Source organism: Watersipora subatra, chromosome 10 (assembly GCF_963576615.1).
Source record: "Watersipora subatra chromosome 10, tzWatSuba1.1, whole genome shotgun sequence".
Classification (NCBI taxonomy): domain Eukaryota; kingdom Metazoa; phylum Bryozoa; class Gymnolaemata; order Cheilostomatida; family Watersiporidae; genus Watersipora; species Watersipora subatra.
The window spans coordinates 45,559,794-45,585,593 of NC_088717.1; positions in this window are offsets into that span (position 1 = coordinate 45,559,794).

Below are 25,800 nucleotides of genomic sequence, written 5' to 3' on the forward strand. Positions count from 1 at the left end.
TTTATATCAACAGTTGCCACAGGACACAAAATATCACTATTCAAATCTGAAGAAAAAGCTAATGACAGCTTTCAGCATAAACAGTTATAACCAATTGCATGACTGTGCATTATTGGATAGTGAAACAGTAAATGAGTACCTGTCAGAACCATGTAGGCTTTTGAATGCGATAGGCCAAAACAATCCTGAACCATTGTTAAAATTTGCGTCTGACTAAGGTTTGCAAACACAAGTAGCAATTCAATTAAGAGCAAATTCGGCTGTGGAAGACATGAACCTAGATGAAATAGTTATGCAAGCAAGGTCACTGGTTTCTACCAAAGCTGATTTAACATCGTATATATGCAGCACAGGAGACACAAATAAGCCTGGTAAAGGTCGTCAATGCTATAGGGGTTTGGGTTTTGGCCATGTCTCTTGAAAGTGCCCTACTTGAAGAAGAGTGAAGGACACAAGCAGTGTTACTGTTGTAACTTCACTGTGGTAGGGCAAATAAATTGTCAATGTAAGTCTAAACAATTGAGCAGTAAGAACAGGAAAGTGTCGGAGTCGGTCGCTCACCCAATCATACTCAGTAAAAACAACACAACCATTTGTCACACCCAACATGCAAGATGTACTCGTAAAGAGTTTAATTGATATTTGCTTTGAGAAGTTTGTGTTATCACATGATGTCGCAAATAGATTTGAGCTAGTGATCACGGTCCATAAGAGAACAGTAAAGATATTAAAAGGCAATACAACACAGTGTAGTGGTGAGGTAGCAGTTAATTTAAACATTGGATCACATACTGTACAATTGCGTTGTTTAGTTGCATCAGAGCTTGTGTGTTAGTGAAAACCAATTTTAGGAATATATGGAATTTCCAAATTAAGTAGAGTTACGATTAACTCAAATAAAAGTGTGCGATTCGGTTGTGAAACTACAAATTCTGTGGTGGCAACAAGTAAAATATACATGTAAATGCACTGTATATGTCTAACTATTGATGAAAGTGACTTTATAGCAAAGTTCAATGGGTCTAAATAGGATGTTTCATAGAAAAAAAGATCAATTACCTGTATTGATAAAACAATGTGATGAGTATGCAATAAATAAACGCTGTAAGAACAGTATGACATCGAAATTGAACAATGGATTAGTGATGGGTGGCTAGAAACACATAATAAACAAGTACATGGCAAGGTGAGTGGTGTAATTCTTCTTATGGCGGTTTGTCAGCCAATTAAGAGTAGGTAGGTCAGACCAGTAATGAACTAAAAGTGAGAATTAACCAAACTCGTTGATAGTTATCCGGGAAATTATGTTGTTGTATGTTAAGAAAAACTGAGACAGCCACGCATGTTTGGTGACACAGCTTATGCGTTAGGTCTGCAAAAGGAGTACTTGCAACCACAATGCACATATAAATGTCTTATTGCAACTTTTTCTGGCAGTGCGCTATAAATGTCGGTTACAGAAAATGCAATGACATGTGTCAGCTTTGGCTTAAATGTAGCAACAAAAGCTATGTCTCGCGTATTAGCATTGGAGCTGTTGCTAGATAAAAAGTGTCTGCTGGCATAGATCATTACATATATAATGTAGTGGTCAATGAGGCGATTAGTTCTCTATTCAAAGTCAAAGAGCATTTGCTAGCTTATGGACTGGTAGCAATAGATGCAATAAAAAGTAAATAGTGCACAGGTTTTAAGGTTAAGATTAACCAAATCTTCAAATGGTACCATTGGCTTGACCAGAAATTGTGAGCTGTTTAAATTACAATCTGATCTGACTAAAATGCAGTTGTTTTTTATATGTGGTTGATATCTTAGCCAGTATCCGTTAGCAAGAAGGGTCAAGAGTTGCATTTAGTTGCATAAAATGACAAGTCAACTCATGTGAACGGGAAATCCAAATACCTGATGAAGGAAAAGTAATGTTACATGATGTTTCTGAAGAGGTTAAGAAAATGATCCAGTTGGTAGTTCGTGGGGTGAAACAGGCTCACACATTGGAAGGGTATTGTGTGATGCCAGTAGTTCAGCAACAGGATATTGTGTTGAAATTGACAATGAAGTGGTCAAATATGCAATTTGGTTGAGGAGTATAAGTGATGGAGCTCAGCTGAATGTAGCAGAGTTGAAAGCATTGATGAAAGCAATCAATATGACTTTGGAAAGGATTTTGAAGTGGATAATAATTATTTTCAACTGCAACTCTGCAACTCTGCAACTCTGCAACTCTGCAACTCTGCAACTCTGCAACTCTGCAACTCTGCAACTCTGCAACTCTGCAACTCTGCAACTCTGCAACTCTGCAACTCTGCAACTCTGCAACTCTGCAACTCTGCAACTCTGCAACTCTGCAACTCTGCAACTCTGCAACTCTGCAACTCTGCAACTCTGCAACTCTGCAACTCTGCAACTCTGCAACTTTTGCAACTCTCCAACTAACTCAGTGTTGAAGAACAGTAAAATACCTGAAGTCAGTAAGCTTAGCAAAATGATTGTTAAGAAGCGTTTTCTTCATCATCAATATACCAAAAGAGTACAAGCTAGAATTGCACATCACATAACAAAATCAGGTGAAAACAAAGCATATAAATTAACATTGTGTCTGATGACATAACTGATGACAACATCGCTGATAAACTGCGCAGCCTCCATGATACTTACCACTTAAGAGTAGACCTAGGTTTATACCTAGTTACAGCTAAGTGTGAATAAAGCGTAACAAAAGAAGATGTACAGGAGATTGTAAAACATTGTCACTTCTGCAAGAGAATTGATTCAGTCTTAGTGTAGTAGTAAACTGGACACTTACATGTAGTTAAAGACTGGCATCCGCTAGCCACTGATATTACACATTACAAAAGTACTCCGTATTTGAATGTTATGAGCTGGGGACCAAGTCGATATGCCAAATGGAAAACAACTAAAGAACGAGACATCATATTTAGCACTTTCCTGAACAGGAGGTTCTAGCGGATTTGCTTTCTGACAATAGACCAAGTTTCAAAGCACTGACTAAAATGTTGAAAAAGTTGAATGTAACTCGCATATTTAGCTGTGCGTACAGGACATCTTGTAATGGTATATTAGAACATAATTAACACACAATCAAGTGAATGCTTGCTCGGTTGAGAGGTAGCTTGAGTTATATGGTGTACTGGTATAATAACACATCCTACAGAAGGCATTGTGCCATCAGACAGACCATTTGCTTATAAATCTGAAACTCCAGTAGCTGCAGGAAATTCTAACAAAGATACTAGTTCGAATATGTATAGTGTTGGTGACCAAGTGTATGTGAATTAATTTTATGCAAAATGTACATCAACATGGGGGGCTGGCAATGAAACAGCTCCTGCTTTTAACACGACAATCAAAGTTTATGGTATGACGCGCCATGTATGAGATATTAAAATCTGTTGGCGCCCTAATGATTTGCCTTCATCTAAATGTACACTAATAAACTATGAGTTAGACGTTGTTTCGGACTGAAATGTTGATATTGTGAATGAGGCTAAGAATGACAGCAGTATAACTGATAATAAAAATACTGATAGATATGTTTTCTATTGACCAATCAGAAGTTATTATTACAGCACTTCTTGTAAAGAGCGTAAGCCCCTGCTTGGTTAGCTGATTTTTTGGTTTGGTAATTTAGAGATCAGGAGTCAGTGTGGTTTTATACACTTTGTGCGCGTTTGGCGACTGCAATCACTTTATCATATTATAACAGAGACTTTGAGTAAACATGTCATAATACTTTCTTGTAGTGATTTCATTGTCCTTTGTCTCAAATGTTCTGTGGTTGCATAACTGTCGTATTACAAGTCTATATGTATTATGTTTGTCTATTGTTCAACTGATTGTGTAACTGTTTTATTATATAGTGTTTATGTCTTCTCTTTGTCTATTGTACACTGTATGTATCTGGGTCAGTTGAATACATGAGTTCAGTATTGCAAAATGTACAGCTTCCTAGCTTAGAGTTAGCTAAAACACACACTTGCATAAAACTAGCATGCACAATTCAGAAAATAAAACCACTTAAATGTCCATCTCAGGCTCAAAATGTAGACTAACGATTTCTAGACTTTAAGTTTTTTTTGATCAGCTATAAAACATTAACAAAATTCTTAATACAAACAATTTTTAGATTTAAAATTTTTCAGTCAAACTGGAGATGGAGCAAACACTGAAAAGCCGCCAATCAATTTTTTTAGGCATCTATAAGTTTGGAACGTAATTGTGGTATTGACTAGTAAAAGAAAAAACAAAATGTTTAGTATACTTTCCATCTATTTTTCTGATTCAAAACTATAATACTAAACTGAGGTCGGTCAGCTGAAAAATAATTTTAGCTTCTTGTATGGGTGAATGATTTACAAGTGTTGATCCTAAAAATTCACTTTGTGATCTATCAGTTTTTTGAAATGCATTTCATTAGCTATTATATTGGTTTACACGTAAGCAAAAACCTCAGATTTTGTTAGACACACAATCAAAGCTAATCCAAAGGAAAGTATGGTAGAGAATTGAAAAGCAAATAGTGAACTAAAATGTACCGAAATTATAGGAACAAAAGAAAAAGAAAAAGTAGAAGCTATGAACACCTGAGGTATTACAACTACAAAAATGAGCATAGAGAAAAAATTATATTTGTAGTAAAATAATGCCAATTAGTTTTTGGTGTGCTTGATATATTTTTTATCATTCATTGAACATATTTCTGTTTTAGCAAGCAATAATTAATGAAATTTCGGTTGCCAATAAACAGGTTTTTAAAGTTGGCTAAAAGCTGGCTTCTAGACATATAAACTTCATTTTTAAAATAAACATATTTCATCATGACCACCAAACCTAGCTTCCAAGTAGTTGGATTACAAGAGTGCGCCACCATTCCCATAAACATTTTGCCTAATTTTATTAAATGTATTGGTGCAAAAAAATCAGTCAACAACCAAGTGGAGAGAGTTTAAAATACATTTTGCCTGTTTTTTATCCAATATTTTAGTCAACCAAAAATGGATTAGGGGAGATGGAGTTTTTGGAATTCATTAAAAGTTTTGTGGCCAAATACTTTTTGCAACTTCACAAAACTTAAAATAAAATCAACCAAAACATAGATTAACATAAATTGTCAGGGTGAATTACTAAGAACGCAAAGTGAAAAATAAGAATTTAGGAGCCTTTCCTTTGACTTTAATTTGGATTACAGTCGAAGAAACAGTGCAACTTTGTTTATCAACCTGCAAAATAAGGAAATAAAGCTTTTCAGTTCAAAATGTTAAACACACATAAGACAAGTACCTTGTTGGTGCAATCAACTCGCCATTGTTGGACCGAGTCTGTAAAAAGGGAAATTAGTATCAATCTAGTGGTATACAGTTCAACTTTTGTGCAACTGTATTTAACTGGAAAAGAACAGTTACTTAATAAAGGTATCTAATATTGCAAAACGGCACCTCAAAACTTTCAAAGGGTCTCTACCTTAAATAGGTTAAAGTTAGCATAGGAAATTTGGCAAACACACTAAAACTAGAGCATTTGCTTGTCTAAAGCTGCAATGGAGCAAAAAACTTTCAAGGATAAAAAGGAAGATATTATTGTTTCTCCAAATTTCCTTACAAACTTGAATCGGAAAAAAAGATTTCATCGTTTCCGACGAAAACGGTGATTTTCACCATGTTTGTGAAATACTAGAAATATTTCCTTACCATGTTCATTACTATTTGCAACATTTCTTGTTGATGTACTTAAAACATAAATTTTGCTAGTATTCAGTAGTTGTTTTTTGATTAAAACTTTCTTGTAAATGTGATTTTGTAGGCAATGTAAAGCTTTTAGTCAAACTCCGTGGCGCTCAATTTTTACCCTGCTCCAATAGTGGCATTCAAATCGGGGTGACGTTCCATTTGAGCTTTTATGGTGAATCCTTAGTATACTATGGTAATTTAACCTAGTTAACATATAGTAACTAACTTCTGCTAGACAACTTTGAGAAGCATAAACAAGAAGATTCTAGCTTACCGTTAGTTTTTTTGGGTTTCCTGTTTTAGTAAAATTATTCACTGAGCTTTGATAGTTTTTCTAGTGTATGATTTTGGCAGGCATTATTGGACACTCTTATGGTGGGTCAGATTCAAACTACAACCGACTTTACAGAAGAAATATGGGACTATTCCTTGATGTATACAGGAAGATTGCACTTAACAGTTCTCTTAATCCATCAGAAGTTTCACTAGACATCAAAATGGAACTGTATGGAGATGGAGAGCAGCCTGTTCAAAGAACTCAGTCACTACGTGCTTGGTATTCTTCTGGTAAGTCAGTGACTGAAAATATTCAACGTTGTCTATGTTTTAAGGTTAGTATATTTTTGAAATTGTTTGCACTTTTCCTTCATGAGCTAAAATGCTAAAAAAAATTTTTGAATAAAACTATAGAAATACAGATTAAGCAATTTACTAAAATACTCTGAGAAAGTGTGAAGGCGCTCTGAAAACAAACAATCATAATCAATTCCTTTAACAGGTTTAAAGAACTTCAAATTTATTCACACTGATGTAGCTTTAAATAATTGCATTGTGTTTATTTCCAATATCACAACATTATTGTTTTTCCCTTTACGGGGTGAGCATAACTTCGTATGAATGTTTTCCCTTATGCTTGCAGTCAGTCGGTTTTCATGTTGTTATGGGTTGAAATTCAAAACCACACAGCAAAGCTTTTACCAATGCAGAGAAATATATTTCAGTGATAACTTTAAGTAAAATTTAGTTACAGTTCAACAGCTCAGTTTTATAAAGTTCAAGGTTGGGGTAGAGAAATATGCTCTGCCCAATAATAACAGATCCCAATTAATTTGACCAGTTCTCTTCCTAAATTTACTTAATTTTAAGACCGATTGCTCACTCACGTAATATTAGGTCTACACTGCTGTGGAGCCCCAAGAACAACCTAAACCTATACATGTCAATTGTTGTATGTTTTTGTTGTTATAAGTTGTACCAGCTTTTCATTTTTCCTACATTTTTCTAACATTTTAGGGTATTCAAAGTTTGTGTGTGACTCAATGCCTGTTTGTAGGTGTCATATAGTGCGCTTGAGTGCAATCTACGACAAAAATTGGCAGGCAGTCGAAAAATGCGCTGCTTTGATATTGATTTGAGAGAGAGAATGATTTAGTCTCAGTGAGATTTTGCTTTCTAGAGTAAAGAGTCAACAAGGTCTTTGAAATACTAAAATAATATCCTTGACTATGAAAATGGGGAAGAAGATGTAAATGATATTTTTTGACCATTTTCCAAAATTAGAGACAGGTAAAAACGGAGAAGCTGACCCTCAGGGAACCAATGCAATAATTTGGCCAATTCTCAACTTGGCAAAAAAACATGGCCCTTCGTAAAACTTCTAGTCTACCAGGCTTTGACTGATGAGTCTACCCGTCTACTTAAAGTTAAAGCCAGGCAACAATTAGAAGCTATGAAAGACGCCTCAGAAGTGACCAGCAGCAGAGTGCCTGGAAGTCTGTCAATGTGAAGTTTCCTGCATGCCCATTGAACCTTGAATTGTTTTCTTTTATGAATATTTACTGCCAAGTATATATTCATTGCCTTGCACTTACATGGTTTGTTTCCTAGAGTCGCAAGGGAGGAATTCAGTCTGTATTTTACACTATGTATTGAAGCAGTTTTTTTATAAAAAATCACCACTTGTATGTTCATTAAATAATTGCTATTTTAGAACAGGTTTCAATACATGTATACAGTGGAACCTTGGTTCTTGGACGTTTCGATGCCCGACCAATTTGGTTTTCAACCTAAAAAGTTGAGACTAGTTTTTTTTTTTAACTCAAACATAAAAATTGGTTGTCAAGCAACTGGAACATGCACATTGGAATTAAATGTTTTTAACATCTCCAGAAACAGCATGGAAACATTCGTTAACAAAGAAAAAAGCAAGGTACGCTTCATAAAATCTTTACCAAAAGGACAGAACCAGGAAGGACAACTCATCCAGCCAAGTTACTCCAAACTGCTTTGGAGCAGGAAAATCCTTCAAAGATGTAAATTAAACATGTTATTACTGTTTATACTTTCTTTTTCACATGATTTTTGCTGCAACTGATATGTTGAATACTTGCTGAATTATTATCAATTTTTGCAATTTTAGGTATTTTCCTTGACCTATAATGTTTTTGATGTTTTGAGAGTAAAAAATACAAAATCCTGACTTTTTGTTTTCTTTTTATCTTTATAGATAGCAAGTATTTTATTGAATTTAAACACGCTATAAATTTGTGTTTTTAGTATGTAATAAAAATTAGTTTATTGTGTAAAATGTTAAAAGAATACTTTTCTTTGTTTTATCAACTTGGACCGGCCTAAAATTTACGTACATTATTTCTAATGAGAACACTTTTTCCGGATCTCGAACAACACGGTTTTCAAACAACCTTTTGAAATGGATTATGTTCAAGGACCAAAGTTCTTACTTACAGGCATGTTTGAAGCTATTTGAAAAAACAGCTATGGCCTCAGAGTATAACAAGTCAAACTATGAAATAATTTGTGCATTATGACTGACAAAGTCTTCTTTTGAGTGTCCAAACGCTTTAATTATTCAAGATCTAGTATCAGAGTCAATATCATTTGCTAAAACTATGAGTAGATCAATTTGGTGGTACAATTGTAAGAGCACAGAATAAAATTTAGTAGAAATAGGGCAATAGTTGACTTTAAATATTTAGCTTTACTTACACATCGCTGAAATGTTTACCTTCAGAAGTTTGCAAAATCCTTTGGAAAGTGATGTTACAATATTATAATATGAATATAGTATACATAATACATATTATGTAATATAATACAGTAGTGTATAATACGATAGTATTATAAATTGTTAAAAGGGATTTAGGTAAAATTGGTCTTATATGTACATCAACAGTTTTTAGTTTTGTTTGAACAGATGACAAAAAGATTCAGTTGTCATATATGTTGCACAAATTATTCATGTCGGGCTTCCATGACAGGAATTCATTAGTCAGCCACCTAAATTAGAAATTTACTTGCAAAAAATTCCCATTACAGTTATTCGGTATCAAAAAGTGTGTGTGAATTACTCTGCTCTGCTCTTGCTCTGCTGTGTTGTAGGTTCAAAATATATGGAAATGTGATTACAAGCTCTTAAAAATAAAAAATAAACAATTAATTGCAGCTGTCACAAAAAGCGCCATAGTTTTGAATCTCTTTATTTTGAAGATTTACTGAAAACATTTTTCTGACTGTTTTGGCATGTGACGCTTTCACAAAACAATTAAAGACCAATAAAATCCTTGAAATAAAATGTCTTGTAGCACTATTTTATGACAAATACTTTGAGTTCTACTAGAAAACTCGTATCAAATATATATGCTCGTTACTATACAGTTTTATTTCAGCCTGGTCTAATAATTTAGACGTAACCTGATTATATGACCCGCACTTCAGGTCAGATAGCTCAAACAAAGTTTGCAGCATTTTTCGACTATCACAGGTGACCAACAGGGTCAGCGTATTTATCAGAGGATGTTATGGCTTCCTTTGAGCTAAGGTTAACCAGTTAATCAAATTTTCATCTTATAAGTTTTGAGATATCAGTGCTCAAAATTACAGCATTACATTGACTATAAAATAGACGCGCAAGGACAATAGACATAGTTTATTGAATGTGTGAACTACATTTGTGAAAATATTTTGACTATTGAGGTTGCATGAAAGTGTACACTGAACTCGTCATGTTCAACTGCGTCTTATTTCAGCCAATTTCGACAGAGACTCTAATCTGTGGCGTTGTTGTGATGGCTGCGATTACCCGCTCCCTTTCTAATTTTCAAGAGCTTGTAATTACATGGTTTGCAAATTTTAAACATTAACATTTACTCGTTAAACAGTGTGTAAATAGTCTGGTCAAGATTTATCTACTTTTGTATTAACTATTAAATACATCAATGGAATTATTTATGAATCAGTTGAAAAGTGTTTTGAATCAATTATATTCCATTTAAAATACACATAGGTTCAAATTTAATGGAAAATAATTGCAATGACATTTCAGAAGTATCTTGCACCACCTCATGCTTTGGCACCCCATTCATAGTAAAAAGCTCTAAAAATGTAGAATCAAAAAATTGGTTACTTTTATTCTATAAATAGATTTCAAAAATGAAAGTCAGCATTCACAATTTTGCGAAGAAAAACCAACTTTGGGTGAACTAAAATATCCTTTAAAAATTCTGACTGCTTACAAATTCTAAACCTAAAACACGTTTAGCTCATTGAAAAATGTTTAACTTTGGTACATTGCGTTTTGCAAACAGTTACGTATTACAGTTAGTGATTTTAGACAAAAATGTGATCATTTAACCTCAACACCCTTTAAAGAAACAGTGTATAAAAAAGACTTGCTTCAACTTCAGCAGATCCAAGCAAATAAAACAATCTGTAAAAATTGAGTCACTCATTACAAAGGTGAAGCAAAATAAGTACAAACACCATTGTTTTTGATATAATTACGGGGTCAGCTACAATGGCGACTGGTATGGTTTTCCTATACTAGTTTACTTTTGAATACAACTTCCCTCTATACTACGCATACATATAGCTAAAAACTCACCAGTTTCAAACATTCTAAAAAGGTTCACGCAACTAGCATAGTGAAGGCTCTTTTTCACCTGCAGATAGTTGATTAGGCTGTATTAAATTAGATTGTATCAAACCTCTTGATTTGGTAACATGTGTAGTCACTGACCTTTGTGAGGCTGGATCATTAAATATGTTGTATGAAATTGGCATACCATTGATGATCAACATTGCTTTATAGATAAGCACTCATATTAGTGCTATTTAGTAGGTCTATGAGTCTGATTAACAATGTATTAAGATTACTTCAATGGTTTAAATGGATCACTGCTAACGTTTGATAATGTGAGAGGCTAGAATACGTTGATTCTAACCAAAATCGAGTTTTTTGAAATTTGAATTGTTTTATTTTATTCAATTTTTCTTTTGAATACTATTGGACGTCTACTCGTAGCTGTTATAAAGTTTGTTCCCGTGTTAAATATCCTTCGCCATACTGGTTCAAGAAAAGCAACATGTAAGTGTAGCGGGTAGTACTGATGGCATCTGAACTGAAACACTCAAACATCTCAATATGAACTGCTCTAGTGACAAGACTGGCGGAGGCACACCACCAACCTTACAATAGTACCTGCAATTTTTTCACTTAAAATAGAGTGAATCAGTCTATTCTTGTGGGTCCATGGTTTTTGAATAATTGTGTGAGGTTGTTGTATTTTACTTATGTTTAGTTTGATGTTTTGACACAAATTTGAATTTTTTGTGTAAAGGAATATAATTGATTTTACAGCCGTTGCGCATCCTGATATTCAAATACTTTGTTGCCTCATGAAGCCATCAAAAATTTTTTGTTATAATAAAAGATGTGACACTTGCCTATGATCAGAGTATTAATGATCAGCATTTAATTCTATTTTTGAGCTCAAAAGCATAAAAAGGTTCTCCACCGAGTTTAAGTACGCGATTTTGGTCATATATGAGTTTAGATTGTTTAGAAAATTCTTCTTCTGGAGACCTCCACTATCATTATTTTCATCTCATAAAATAAATTGAGGAATTCACTCACAGAAAAGGCTCTGGCTTTGCCAAATTTTCTTGAGAGGTGAAAAATGATTGACCCGGGACATTAATACAAGAATCACTTGCTAAATCTATGTGATGATTTAACTGCGTAAACTTCAGAGTGCCGTTTTGGGAATTCTTTGAGTTTTTCCATCACTGATGCTTTTGCCGTTGCTTAGTCTGCAAGGTGTGGGTAGTTTGTAATGTTACTGAAATATTTCTATCAGGCAGGTTATAAATCACAACACAGACTTTGTGATTCTTTCCTCAGTTTAAAAAAGTGCTGGTTTGTTGACTTGGACTTGCAAGACTAAGACATTGTGTTTTTTGTAAGAGCTAGCTTCTCCTGAGACTCATCAGAGTTAATACTGATCTTTCGAACATAGTTTGTGACGATTACGTAAAATCTTTTTGCATCGTTATCTAAAAAGGTATCTGAAACTACTTCTGAGTTCATGTAAAAATATGATTTGTTGACCACATTTTCTCTTGATGTAGTTGTTTGTTCAGATAAGTAGAAAGCATCGCAGCCTGTAGTTTTAATTTTGGAATGGTGGTTTTCTAGCAAGCAATACACAAGGTTTGGTCTTTTGCAGGTAGCAGGAGAGAATTATTTGCTGTTATAACGACATGAGTATCATATAACTTTATATACTAATTGAGATGCGTCTTCAAGACAAAGTAATTGTTGTATGACAGTGTGTTCAAAACAGTTTGACTTTATACATTATAAAAACTTTTCATTATTTAACATAATGATTCTGTTTTTTCATCATTGTCACTTTGCTATGAAATATTTTGGTACCTCATTGTGCCTTCCCTCAACTAGCATAGAACTACCAAACAATTTTCTTTCCTTGAAGAAAAATAGAGAAGAACAGTCCCAATCAGTCCCACTTAAGTCTTGGGTTAAAAATGTATTTTTGAGAGCCAGTGAAGCACTGAAAGTGTCAATTTTGATGTTTCATGCAAATCTTTGAACAGAGCTGACCTAGGTGATTTAAAAACATAAACAAAAAGTGCTATCTATAAAGCCCATAACAGTTTGGTTTGGTCTGGCAAGTTCACCAAGATGAATGTTAGCTATTTTGAAAATCTTTAGAGATAGATGCAACCTAGATATTTTGATCTGCAAAATCAGCAAATACCAAACCTTTATCTGAATAAAAATTATGATGTATGCAATCTTTTGCACTTAGATACCTGGTTTCATGAAACCATACCTTTTCTTCTATCCATCTTTGCGCACGGAGGTTGACTGATAGTTTCATACTTCTAAACATTCATGTTTTAGTTACAATAGTTTCCATCCTTGTAAAAAAGAGCCTTACAAAATCTTTACATTTTGAAAAATAAATTTGTTCCATATTACAGCACAAAGCTACCTTTCCTATTGAAAGATGTAGCATTTTATTTAGATTTGCATGGCTCATCCTAGAGCCTTTGCAGCAAGATAGCAGGGGAATAGCCAATGGAATAGCCAATAAAATTGTACACTAATTTCCCATTGTTACTCAAACATTCCTAATTTTACTTGGATGAGCCACTCAATGGTGAGGTAAATATCAGACCAAAAAAAAATCATTATCAATCATTTTTTGCTTTTTGTTGGCGCATCAGTCTTGACAAAAAGTTTCAGTATCTTTATTTGTGAATTTCTCTTCTAAATGCTTTCTCAACTCTTGAAATCTCTTTTTGGCTACCAAACAATTAGATGGCTACAGAAAATTGTCGTATAACAACAGCATAATTATGTAGCGCGCTATATTATCTTGACTTGTTTTATATCTCATGAATGTTACGTTGTTTTGTGACCGTTTATCTATACATCAAAAAGCACTAGTGTGTTTATCTCTCTTATCATTGATGTTTTTGTCAAAAATCTGAACACCTCAGCAGTAAACATTTTGTTAGCTGAAAAATATATATAAAGACTTATTTTCTGACATGCATCTACATGTATGATCAGTGTTGCAGATTCGACTTTTTTGCAGTCTGTATCATAAGAAAAAGTGTTGTTTCTTACTACACTCTATTTTACATAGGTTTGTCATGATGGCATAAATTTTCAATTCATTTTGGTCTCTACTTGACAACGCAGCAATGCTCTGAAATGATCATTGTCTGTAAGCAGCTAAAATCAGAGTCAAGTTTAGGAGTGAGAGTTGAAAAGTGTTTTGCTGTTTTTTCTGTTTAACATTATCATGCAGAAGTATGAGAGACTATGATACTGGCAGGTAGCTCCTTGAGTGGACTAGTGGAAGGCCAAACACCTTTTTTCTTACCACATTTATGATATTAGTTTGTGTTTTTTGAAAGATAAATGCAAAGTACATTTTACTAGCTTGGCTAATTTGAACAAAATCTGCTCACTCAACCCCCGGAGTTTTTGTGACCCGTTTAAAAGTCTGTAGGCCAATATTTATTGATAGGACCATCATTCTAAGCTGTCAGGTAATGAAGGGTCTATAAGTAAGTATTTCGACTGATTTTTATTTGATGCGAAATTTTTTTCCTTTTTCATTTTCAATAATTTGAGACGAAAATCTTTTTAGTAGCCCTTTAGAATGGAGAAAATTATAATTTCTGTCTGAATACTTTCCAACAAAATACATGTAGATGGCCTAAGCAAAACCGGGACAAGTGCAATTTTTATTTTAGTAACAATGTCTTATCATTCCACTTAATTGATTCCCAGTCTGAAAGTTTTTGTGTTAACTCTGATATCTTGCAAAAATATTAAGGTAGTCTAAATACTGTAGCTATTTTATTGGGTGACAGACACTGCGGAAAAAACGTCGAAAATTACCAAAACTTTCATTGTCATGCTATGGTATCCTCGGTCATAGCTTCAACTAGTGTGAATGTTAATTTGGTCATTCTGTATTGTCTCTCACCTTAAAGAGCCTCTTTGTTTTGATTTTATTTCTGTGTCGGTCAAAAAGAAACAGCTCACAACACTTAGTGCCTGACAACTCTAATACTGCTTTAAATAGTGTTCTCACTCAAAGAAAGAAATATGTAACTAATCAGCTCATCAAGTGCTGCTATCTTGTTGTTGTGTTACAATTATTACCCTTTCTATGAATAACAACGAGCCACATGCATCTAAATTTTCAAATATAAAGTGGTTTTCAAAAGCTTTATGCCTTGTAAATTTTAGTTCAGCTTTGTGTTCTGGCTTTGTTTTTGATCAATATGGGTATTAATAGCAGTGCTAGCCGACTGATTTGTAAGTTTTTAAATCTTTAAAACAACAATGTTTTTTACTAATTGTCAAGTAAAAAAAAGGTATAGATTAAAAATTTTCGTAGTTTAAACTTTTTGCATAGTTACACCAAAGTCGTTGAATGAGCCAGCAACCAACAAAGTGTTGCATAAAAACATAGAAAACAAAAATAAAACAACAAACATGATTCAAATTGCAAAAATCAACTTTGAAATTCATGATAATATGCATTATGAATAATTTTCCAAGAGGGCAAATATAGGGCAAAAATGAAAAATTTTATCGCAATTCTTCTTCAAAATCAGTTCAGCAATGGCAACTCTATTTACATGGCTTCCAACCTTTATGTGATCATTTACTCCAAACATTTTACTAAACCAGCAATCAAGGTACAGCTGCCAAAGAAAGCACTCGAACAGCAAAACTGCTGCGCTCAACGCAAGTTTAGCATTAGTAGTTAGGTTTCTCACCATCACCAATGTATTTTTCCATTGGCCACTATACTGTGTGCAATTCTATGTGGCTATATGCGCTGTTACAGCTGAGTTTTGACAAAATATTTTTCTGAGTTGACACAAATTAAAAAATAAAACAATTAAGATTTTTTTATTGCATTCGCCATTGTTATATTTGCTATATTCTTATTTAGATACAATCTTACATTTTTATATAATGATTTAATTGTTGGTATGACTATGAAATTTTGTACTACGTTCTATCTATACATTTTCCAAAACTGACGCCCCCCAATAAAAATAGTTTTAGTGGACAATTTATCTTGTACATCATTTTTGCACAAATTTGATATAATTGAAAAAATGCTAAAGACTCATCTTTGGAAAAACTTTGCCCTTGAGAACATGATATAAGAGGCATAATTTTGTAATACATCAATAAATTTGATAAAGCATTATTAGCACATTGAAAAATAGCTATCTACCAAAATAAACACACTTTTGTTCCGAAAAGTGGAATCTGTTGTCAATATTTACAATGCTTACATACAATTTAGTTGTAGTCAGTGTGTTGTAAGTAAAACCGGATACAAACTTCTTTTAAACTGTTCAAAAGATGTGTGCATTAATGGTTATTGCTGCTATGATTCAATTATTTGATTCTACCTTTATAAAATGATCAAGCAAAAGCTCCAAAAGTGCTGATAATTACTTTGATAGTATCTGAAAACCCATGTCTACCATTGCAAAAATATCTACAACATGCAAAATGGAGGTTGCTGGTTGTGCTGCCTATAATTTTGCGGCACTAATTAGCATTTGCAACTTCATATTTTCAATGCGCAAACTGTTATCAATGAACTATTTTAAAGAAAAAATGTCTCATGTGTTTTTAGGGAAACAACAACCACTTACTTTGTTATAGGCAATAGAGATTCTCTGCCATATTTTCTTATAAGTGATGGCGCCATCAAAATCTATGCATACCAAAAGGTTAACATGAGTGTCGGGCATCATTTCCGAGGTACAGAACTCTCCGGGTATTGCTTGAGAACATCTGGGAGATACATTGACGAGAATGGTGCAAAGGAAAACTACACATTTCCGTCTAATCTGGTTATTGGTATGTCAACAGGATCGTAATTTGTATATCAGTCACTTGTCTGCAGAAATTTAAAAGTGATAAAGAGATGTGGTTGTAGATTTAGCTGGAAAGTTTGTTCATATGCAAAAGTCTAGAGTTTGTTTCTATGGAGTATAGTTTCTTTTTTAAAAGTCTGACTAATTATCTTTAATTGTTTATAAATACTATAATGATACTCCTCACACTAAATATTCAATTTGTTTCCCCAAAATTTGCATTACTGAATTATGAAATTTTTTGTATACACAATTAATATATTTCATTTTAAACTTTCAACTTGTAATAGAAGTAATAAAGTTCCGTGAAAGAACTGTGGCTGACTACACCATGAGTTTAACATTTAAATTCTAGCTCACAAGCAATGATTTGGTATTTAATATGTAAAGTTAAAAGAACCTCTAATAGTAAAAAAAGCAAAATACAGATACAAAATTGGTGGAAAGGTAAATAATTATATTATTACAATGCTAGACTTGGAAAATGTTTTAGCAATTCAACAATGGTAATCTGAACACTCCGCCAGTTTTCTGCATTGTTGCGGGCTATATTACAATAGCTACTGCTAGTAGCACTGTTCCGTTGTTTTCTGAAAAGTTTGAAACGCTTATGGTGCGGTTGAAAAGCTAATTTTTTTAACAACACTTGCAGCAACCAGCAGGAAATAGGACAGTCTGATGCACAGCATGAGAAGTTATTAAACCTTATATTTCCGAAGAAGCAGAACAAAAAGATTATGCTGAGTGGTGTTTTTGAAAACTCACATTGAGAAGATTATTGACAAAACAATAGAGAGGACCATGTTCCGAGAAATGCAACATAAATTGAAATAGACTGTAGCTAATTTTGACATTTGCTTGACGGCTTGCACTAGCATCTGTAATTTTTGCGGACAATTAGATGTAGACAGTTGAGCAGTTTAAAATCGGGACCAACAAAAATAATGCCAAGATGGCTATCAAGTTGCTAGACGTAGATAAACTATCGCAGTTTGATGAACTGATGAAGGGTGTTTCAGTCACAGAGATGGATGAGAAAATAGACCCAATATTCCTATATTTTCTAACAAAGAAAGTAGCTGCTGGTCAAAAAACCTACCTGGCAAAATAAGCTGAAAATCGAGAGAAGGAGATTTAAAACCTTTTTGGCCCCAATGAAGTCATGCTACAGATGCGAGTGTGACAAACACTCGGTCATGATAGATGTTGCCCTGCACGACACTGAACTTTTATAATATGTCAAAGTTTTGTAAATAATCGTTCACAGTGGCGGTAGTGCATGATGAGAACTGTGGCAATGGTGGTGAGGATCCGCTTATCATCTCGACCCACAATGTGAGGACTAAGATGCCACATCGTGGACTAAGCATAGTAAAAGAGCCAGCTTTATTTATTTTTTACAAGAGGGCTAGCAACAACATAATGATTGTATTTAATTACTACACCAAGCTTGATAGCAAAGTAAAGCTGCAACCGAAGACATTCTGTTTGGCTAAGGCAGCAAAAGCAAGCACGGTATTCTTGGTTCATTTCAAGTTGCAGTAAAATTCGGAAGTATACAGGCACCTGCTGCTTTCTTCATCCATCACAGTAAAGCTAAGTGTTTATTGAACCATGAAAAAAGCTGTTAGATTGTTGAAAGTGTCATAAAGTTATAACTTTTAGTTTCATGTTTTGCTTAAGAATTTATAAGAATAGAATAGCGAATTAAAAGTTTTTTCTGAAGTTCTCAAAGGGCTGGGTAAACTAAAAGGTTGCAAGTTTTGAGAGTTTGCACTTGATCATCATCAGAGCGTTTCTAAAACCAGACCACAACTCAGGTGTAAAGTATAAGAACAGATTTTGATAAACAGGACGAGAACTGTTGCCATCAGTGTTTACATTGCATAGTTGTTTTACAACTAATCCACATCAAAGAGTTTCTATGACAAAGTTTTAAGACAAACTTTGACTTATTTCTGTACAGATATGCTGATAACTCTGTCAAATGGTCAATCAGTCATTGTGCTCATTGATTATTGCAACTGTTTTTTTGAGCGTACATATCTCAGATGTACAAAAAATGAAAAAGTAATTGAAAATCTGAACACAGTCTTTTGAAGCTTTGCATTGTGTTACATGCTAAGAATGGACAATGGCCACAATAATTTTTCTACTTTTTTAAGATTTTCTTAAGGAATGTTGCATAAAATGAGTCTTTGCAACTCCGCTATAGCTGCAATCAAATGGGAGAGCAGACGGGGTAAACAGAACAATCCTGAAAGCTCTGAAAAAATGTAATGAAAATAGTGTAAATAAGGCTAACACTGCTCCAAGAAAGTTGTTGTCATCCCACAAATCAACCATGTACAGTGCAAAAAGTGGATACCATTCACTTTGCTGTATGATCAGGAAAAAAAAAACAAAACCTCAAAGCCTAGTTACACAACCTGACCCAATGGTTTTGGAGAGAGCATTCAAGAATTATGTGTTATCAAAAGCGCATACTAAAATGATTTACATGAAACAGTCCCTGAAAAAGATGTGAACTTGGGAGACAAATTTTTTTCAAAAATAGCAAAAATAAGAAGCTGGATAAGAATTTATGCCTCACCAAACTGGCAGTTGTGACTGAAGAAGGCGATGAAGTAACAGTGATAACTGGAGAAGAAATAGAGCAAGCAACGAAATTCCACATCCATAAAAGTAATGGTCAAGTTGCCTGATGCATTTCGACGTGATATTAAAAGTAAGTTGGGGTCTGGATGCTCATAGGCTAAGGATTCTGTCGACTGCACACCAGTACACAGTTTTACTAGGCATCAACCAGAAAATACCGAATACCAGAAAATACAACCTTTCAGTTCACCCAGCCCTTGTAGCACTTCAGAAAAAACTTTTAATACTCTATTCTAATCTTATAAATTCTTAAGCAAAACATTAAACTAAAAGTTATAACTTTATGACACTTTCAACAATCTAACAGCTTTTTTCATGGTTCAATAAACACTTAGCTTTACTGTGATGGACAAAGAAAGCAGCAGGTGCCTGTATATATAAATATATATATAAATACATATTTATATATATATTAATCTAATTTGTATAATTTATATAAATTTAACTAAAATGTATATATATATTCATTTTAGTTTATTGTTTTATATGTTATATATGTATACCCAATACTGAGTCTTTGTTTGTGAAATTTGCTACAGGTATTTTGTGAAGTAGGAAAGGAATGTATGTAGTAAACTTGGATTTACTCAGAGTTTGTTTATGAAGCAGGTAGTGTGTCTGGGCCTAAGTAATGGGCGGTTTATAAGACAATAAAGTCTGTCTCACTCAGTTCATCAAAGTGAACAGATGCTCCTATAATATATGAAACACAATACAGACATCAAAAAACCTTTAAGGCAACATCATACACGTTAATTGATATTAGTGTCAACCATTTATTCTATAAAAAGTCACCTTAATGAAATTATATTTGTAATACGAATGAAGGATGCATCATAGATATTAGTATATGCGTTTTACCCAAATAATTAAAATTTATTTTGATGTGTAGTATATTTTTGTAATATTAAATTGTAAGCTGATAAACTGACCTTATCCTTGGAGTCAATTACTTTTGCCAATTACCACCAATAATGCATCATATATGTCTCTTTAGTGCTAGTGAGAGCAAACCCCTGCCTCTTTAAAAATAAACATTCAATAAGCACTTTCTGAAACATCCTATTGTTAGATTAACCACGCCTGTTTATCTCTGTTCAACAAATGTTTCGCAAATGCTACCAGGTAGGTATCAAAACACTTGAAACACTTTCCTAAAATATTAGACCTCATTATTACTTTAGTTTCTCAAATTAGTTTATTATTTCAGCCCCAAAGCCATTGCGGACCCTTGAAGTGAATCAGATCTTTCCTGGTTTAGAATTCACCTTTGTTAGAGATTCAGGATATGTAAAAGAGTTACTGATCAACATGACTAATCAGACAGACACCATTGTTGAGTTAACTTTTCCGTTAAACAGTAACAGTACAATATTTAGACGACTTGATATTATATCTACTCAAGAAGCTGAAGTCAAGGTGTGGACTGTGGGCTGCAATGACCAATTAAGCAGCACATATTCTTCTCAGCAATATTTGCCAGGTAATCTTAAAATATTTTTCATTAAGCAATCATGAAGATGAGCTTCTTAAAAAGCTTTCTCAAAACCAAACATACAACAAGATTTCATCTGCCCGCCAATGAGTGCTTTAGTAATGGTGTGTGTTGAATAAAATTTGTATAATGAAAGAATTAGAGACGCATTTACATGCAACTAGAAACTTGTCAGATATTTAATATGAACTTTTTTAACTGAAGTTTATGACTTAAGGTGCTACCAAAAACTGAATAAAATCTTGTTCAATTGACAAAATTGGTAAATTAGATGATCATTAACGGGTTCTGATTTGTATTATAATATTAATTATTGAGAAGAAACTAGTTTTTATGGCTTCTCAAAAATTGCACAAATATTATAGTGACACAACCGGCTGCCAAACTTTTAGAAATTTAGGATTCATATCGATTGTGACACATAATGAAGATGGCTGGCTATAAGCTATGTCTTCCATAATTTTAAAATGCTAATAAACATTTCAACAAATGCTGGCAATCACTTAAACTTTGAATGTTACAAGAAAGACAAATTTACGCTGAATCTGTGACCGATAAAATAATTTCCAAATCTTTTTACAATTATGAGGTTTTTTAGTCTTGTAAAAATGGCAGTTTTTTGCTATTAGCAAATGTACATGATGAGTAAAAAAGTTGAGAATTATGACTAAATGCCACTACTAGCAACATTTGTCTAAAAAGTTACTATACTAAAACAGTAGTTATTGTAGAGAGGCTAGGTGTTCCCCTTTACTGAGGCAAAAGCTCAAAGCTATACATCCAATTAAATTAATTTATTAAATGGTTTTACAAAGAGCATGCTCTAAATTGTTATTGATATTTAGAGTTTGCAACTTATCTCAAACAATAATCAATTATATTACATTTAGTGAAGTTTTGTAAGAAGCAGAGTAGTTAATAGAACACATTTTTATAAATTGGCTGTGAGTACTCAAACAAAGTTAGCCAAATCAACTGAAATAATGAACTTTTTTGGAATATTGTAATTGTTGAAACTGAGCTTAAAAACTTTTTCTTTTATTTATTCCATCCCAACATTTTATTGTTTGCATTTTTAACCATTTTTTATTAGATTTTAGTCAGAAGATTTCAATGCTGAACAATTGTGCAAAATTCTTAAACCTCCAAAAATTCAGACTTCAACTTGTATGATTGAGTTGTATTTATATATATATGCCTGTTTATTACCAAAACTTAAAGATATTTCAGAAAGATTTAAACTATCATTGATTGATATACGTTGTACCTATTGGTCTTACTACGTTTGGTGGTTTAACTAAACTCTAGCTAAAATATCATTCAGGTTTATTTGCCCATACCAAGTTGTTTAATATAAAATTTACTGTATTTTAATATTTTAAATGAGGCAATAAATAGTTATTGAGCTATTTAAAAATCTATTTTGTTAATTACAGAATTATAGACAGCTTAGAAAATTTAAATGCCTCATTGTATGTGCCATGCTGCTGGTCTAGGTACAAATTTTTATATTAGATGTTGTATGCTCTCAGATATTTGTATTCATTAATATGCTGAATTGAGTACGCATTGAAATAATGTAAAAATATATCCCATTTACATAATCAGAGGCTTGATAGCAGTTTAGTTTTATGAGCAAACAGACATTAGTTTCATAAAAATGTATCAAAAAGCTCAATAACTAAATATAGCAAATTTATTATTAAAATAAATGCCAAGTTGTTTGAGTAATACATTGTAATATCCTGAAATTTTTACTGTGCACAGTATACTTATACTAGTTAACATCTCTTGCTTTATAGAAATTACCTCTTTAGAACTGTTGAAAGTCTCTTTTCGCTTATACAGTCTGAGGCTTGTACATGTACATGTGCATTCTAAAAACTGAAGGTGCTTGCTCGAATCTGACAAAATGATATGTAGTTTGGCAAAATTGAGATTCAGAATTTTATGCCGAGTTTGTGAAATTAATTGGTAATAATGGCCTCAAGTCGCAAAAGATGTGACATGCAGACAAATACCTAACAGACAAAGCTCTTAAAGATCTGTTTAACTATGATGAACTGGAGGAATTTGATTCTGCTGAATTCAAAATAAACTAGTTTTGATAATGCTGCCTGCATAGTTCTATCCTTTTTGTTAGGCAAGTTTTTGAACATCCTTAATGCAATGGAGCTGATCGACTTATCGCTCTCTTACAGTCTAATACTCTATTGCTCAGGATAATGAAACTAAATATAGTTTAAATATATTATGCTCTTTTTTTTCGTTTTATTACATTTTTTCAGAAAATTTAAAAATAGTTTGTTGTATGCACAGAATTTTCTGTCTATATTAAATGCAATTGAATTGTGTTTGTTGCATGTACAGTCATTTTCTTTTATTCTTATTTTACATCAATTAGCAAATATGTTAACTCTTTTCTATTAGAATTCGCAAAACTTCTTCCAAACATCACAATGTCCTATGGCCAAAACAAGCTGGTTTTATCAATGTTTGTTACAACAAGATATGTAAGAGGAACAAGTGATGACAATCTTCGGAAGTTAAACTTACAGGTGTATGAAAGTTACCCATTTCGGAGGGGATTTACTAACATTTATCCAGGAGGAAAGAGCTTTCTCAGCAATGGTAAAACATGATGTTACACACTCATTTATTGATTTTAGACCAAAACCACAGCAGATAAATTTTTGAAAAGTTATCTAACATCTTTCTAACTGTAATATCACAAGTTTTTGTTACTGAATTAGTCGGTTGCTAGATTTTTGTGCTAACTAGTAGAGCAAAAGACGCTTTTATTATGCCGTACAGTGTTGAAAAATTGTACACTGTTTAGTTGCGATGCTACTTTAACTACTCCTTTTGAGCCTCTACTTGATTGCTGTAATGCCTGTAAGCTGTATCCATTTTGTAACCTTTTCAACCAGGTTTCATGTAGGGGATGAACTGCAAGTTCTAAATTAAATTGAAAAATTGCAGGTTAGACACTTCCTTTATTTCTATATTTTTTCACTTTATGATACACTCATTTTTTGTAATAAATTAACAAGACATGAATATTTTAGCTCAAACCCAAAATATATCATTTTAAATAAAAAATGGCCAAGTTTACTGCTATAATCCAAGCTTGTGCAAAAAACCGATCAAATCAGAGTTGCTAAATTATGAGAAGATATTTATTGCTTAGTTTTGTCGTTTATAAAAAAACAATGGTTAATGGGTGATGAGAGCTCTCAATCATATGAAAAATATAAAAAGAGTCAAAGCATCAAAAGCTAGAGATTTTCTATTCTTTTTTAAGTATAAAAGTTTCAGTCTAATCTATATTACAAAATAATGGTTTGTAGTTGGACTCTGAACTTAAACAGAAATTATCATCAAGCAAAGTGCACTAAAAACAAGCAAACATTGCACTTTGATAAACTGTGAGAAGTTGTGGTTGTGGCTATCGACATAATGTTTCAAATTTTTCACTTCTATTGTTTAGGTTGATATTTAGGAAGTTGTCACGTTATTCAAATTTGTCATTTGATGTTAGGAATTTTAGGAATATTTGGGAAAAATTATCAGCTTTTGCAACTTTAACTACATGTAAAAATAATTTCAAAATTGGCTCAAATGAAATTTTATTTTAAATTGTGTGTAATTTTAAATGGCTGAATTATATCGATTACCAAAAGTCACTGTTAAGATTACTTAATTACTGACCAAAAGCTGGTGAAATAATTAACCATAAAATTAAAAAAAGCAAAGGATTTCAAAAATATCCCAGATTTAATATTTAGGGGTTGAATGCAGAAATAGTTTAAAGAGCATTGATTTTATTTTCTGGTTCATTGCACCCCGTTGGTTGATCCTTTCCTCGGAGCGTCGCTTTATCACAGGTGATGTTCAGATAAAAGGTAGTACTTTTCAAACACACCTTTAGAATATTGAAAAGGTAAATTTGATCTTTTCGCGATCAAATGGAACGACAGTTATATTTTGCACTCTCCTTGGCCAGAACGACATTAACCATTAATTATTTACCAGAAATTTGCAGCAACTTACCTCCAATTATTGTAGATCAGTAAATAATTATGCAAAGAAAAGCTGATATAGGTTTTCACCATTTGATATATATAATTGCTTGCAATTAACACATTGTTGGAGCTTTATGGTTTTCACTTTATGTTGAACTCAAAGGTATATTTTATATAATAACTGCATTTGACGAAGTTGCATAAAAACTAATTGCGCTCATTTATGTTTTTGCTACAGTTTGCTGCCAAAATTGGATTTTAATGTCCAGTAAAAGAGTAGTTACCATCGTCGACCCAGTTTAACCCAAGTTCAAAAATAGCCCCAGTTATCTTTTATGCTATCAATTAATAAGCAACAAATCTGTAATTTATGAATCTTATAATAGTAGTCTATTAAACGCTACAAATATATAGTCAAAAACAGGTGATATCAACAAATCATATTTATAATACAATCTGAAACAGAAATGTAAATAATATTTTTTTATATTGTGACTTGTTTTTTTCGAACCATAGCAATCAGATTGTTGCTATCATTTGGAAACATTGCCTAAGTATTTTATGGTTGTTTACTTACTAGTTTTGTGACCTCAATTTCTCTTCTGCTTTATCGAGCTAGTCAATATTAGTTAAAAGTCGTTCTTTAGCTGAGCATTTATTTTATGTGATGCACTTTAGAATACACAGTAAACGCTCATATATAACGTATACCTCATATTATAAAAATTCCAAATAGCATAAAACACTTGTGAAAAGATTTTGCTTCCTACTACGTAAAAAATTATTTGTACTGTATGATGTACAGTTGGACCAGTTTTTTAAAATTGATTTGAATGTTAGTGTATCTCGCCACACTTGCTGGAGAAAAAAATGACTTCTTTTTAGCGTTTTATCTATTTGACATAACTTTCATGACATTGTAGTTTGTTGAAATACATGTAGATTATCAAATGTGTTGACAAAACCTAAAATAGGATAGCTGGGCAATCGTTCCCAAATAATAACAAGCGATCCATCAGTGCAATTGTCACAGCATCAGTCTATCGAACTGAATGACATGAGTTGAAGTGTTGTCCACAGTGATTTTTTATCCTAACCTTGACTCCTAGGTACAGATAGACGG